This window comes from Miniopterus schreibersii (assembly GCF_964146895.1).
Source record: "Miniopterus schreibersii genome assembly, chromosome: 1".
Classification (NCBI taxonomy): Eukaryota; Metazoa; Chordata; class Mammalia; order Chiroptera; family Miniopteridae; genus Miniopterus; species Miniopterus schreibersii.
The window spans coordinates 68,461,712-68,464,165 of NC_138101.1; the positions used below are offsets into that span (position 1 = coordinate 68,461,712).

General features: G+C 39.1%; 1 pseudogene across 1 annotated transcript; it reads right to left on the reverse strand.

Moving 5' to 3' along the window:
* Window positions 1-590: 590 nt before the first annotated feature.
* Window positions 591-1,272, reverse strand: LOC308565915 (complement component 1 Q subcomponent-binding protein, mitochondrial pseudogene; annotated as a pseudogene). Its single transcript has one exon. The product of its transcript is annotated as a complement component 1 Q subcomponent-binding protein, mitochondrial pseudogene (transcript).
* Window positions 1,273-2,454: the final 1,182 nt, after the last annotated feature.

Genomic DNA, 2,454 nt, shown 5'->3' on the forward strand with positions numbered 1-2,454 from the left:
TTTAGTTGCTTCCATATCTTGGTTATTGTAAATAATGATGCAATGAACATATGGATGCACATGTCTTTTTGATTTAGTGTTTTATGTTTCCTCAGATAAATACCCAGAAATGGCATTGCTGGGTCCTTCTTTTTCTCTTGTTATAGCCTTGTTTTGAAGTTTATTTTGTTTGGAATAAGGATTGTTACTCCAGCTTTCTCTGTTTATTTGTTACTATTTTCATGAAATTTCTTTTTCCATACCTTTACTTTCAGTCTGTGTGTGTCTTTCGATCTGAAGTGAGTCTCTTGTAGACAGCATATGTATGGCTCTTATTTTCTTATGCATTCAGCTCCTCTGTCTTTTTTTTTTTTTTTTAGAGATAAACCTATTTTATTGCCCATAATTATGTTATACAGACATCTAGAAATAAATTCTTAAAAAAGAAATAAATGAATAGTAAATAAGAGGGTAACAAATAATTTAAACCTGAATCATTTTCCATTATATTAGGATGAAAACCATTTCAAAGTACATGTCTGGCTTCAGAGTAAGTTTTGTTCACTGGCAAAGCCTGCCATAAAATTAAGGTATTTAGTGTCTTGTCTGCTTTACTGGCTCTTGACAAAACCTTTGAGGTCTTTCAGAAAAATAATGTACTCTTGGTGCCCCAGGGCTGTGTTGAGCTCCACCAACTTATTCGCAAAAGTGCTCTCCAGCTCTCGGTCTGCAAGGAAGTCCATTAGGTGGACATACAAGGTGCAGTCCAGAGGATCTGTGTTGTGTATGTAATTTGTGTCCTTCCACTCAGATTCACCAGTGGACTGAAAGCTCACTTCCCTGATGGAGAAAATGTTACTCTCACCCTCATCTTCTTGTCCAGCCTCAACTTCTGGATAGTGACAGTTCAGCACAAGGGCCTTCTTGCCACCATTCTTTATAACTTCAACCACGAAATTAGGAATGTATGTCAATTCAAGCTCTTGTTCTTCAACCTTCCATTCTTGGGAGGGCCTCTCCTCCTCATAAAATGTTAGTGGGATGCTACTGCTAATGTTGAAAGTGACAGTGATCTTTTCTCCAGCAATATTCCACACTAATTTGGCTTCTGTCCCATTCACTTCCAGATCCCAACTTCCAGACATCTTGGGGAGGGACTTATGCTTCTGTATCTTCTTTCCTTCCTAATTTCATCACTCAGGAATTCAACCAAAGCTTTTTCCCCTTTGGTGTGCAGAGGGCTGCTCAGCCACAGGCACAGGGCCAACGAGGAGCCAGAAGGGCCAGATGCATGGCCTGGGTGGGGGCTGCAACAGCAGCCAGAGAGGCACCTGGAGGGGTCAGAGGTGTAGAAAGCTCAGTGGCACAGAGATGGGGATGGAGGGGAGAAGAAGCAGCATTGCTAAGGAGAGGACAGTGACAACAGCAGACACCTGTGGATCTCCTCTATGTCCTTTTTTAAAAATTGATGAGAGAGAGAGAGAAAGAGAAACATCAATTTGTTGTTCACTTATTGATGCATTCATTGGTTTATTCTTGTAATTACCCTGCATGAATGAACCCACAACTCGAAACTTTGGTGTATCAGGAAGATGTTCAAACCAACTGATCTACTTGACCAGGACTTCCTCTATGTGTTTTGATTGGAACATTTAATCCATTTGTATTTAAAGTAATTGTTGATAGACATGTACTTATTGCCATTTTATTATTCATATTTTTTATTTCCCCTCCATCATTGTCGTTGTCTTCTTCTTCAAAAAGACCCTTTGATATTTTTTGTAATACTGCTTTGGTGGTGATGAACTCATTTAGCTTTTTCTTGTCTTGGAAGCTCTTAATCTGTCCTTTGGTAGAGTAATTTTTTTAAAATATATTTTTATTGATTTTAGAGAGAGGAAGGGAGAGAGAGAGAGAGATAGCAACATCAATGATGAGAGAGTCATGGTTGATCGGCTGCCTCTTGCAGGTCCCTGACCCAGGATCGAGCCCACAACCTGGGCATGTGCACTGACTAGGAGTTGAACTGCAATCTCCTGGATCCTTGGTAGATGCTCAACTGCTGAGCCATGCCCGGTAGGGCTTGTAGAGTAATCTTGATTGTAGGTTCTTACTTTTTATCACTTTGAATATTACATGCCAATCCTTCTGGACTGCAAATGTTCTGTAGAGACATCAGCTGACAGTCTTATGGGAGCTCCCTTGCAGGTAACTAATTGCTTTTTTCTTGCTGCTTTTAAGATTCTCTCTTTGTCTTTAACCTCTGGCATTTTAATTATGATGTGTCTTGGTGGGCCTCTTTGGGTACAGCTTGTTTAGGACTCTGCATTTCCTGGACTTGTATGTCTATTTCCTTCATCAAGTTAAGAAAGTTTTCTTTCATTATTTTTTCAAATAGGTTTTTAAGAAATTTTAAATTAAATTTATTGGGGTGACATTGGTTAATACAATCATATAGGTTTGTTTGTTTAATTC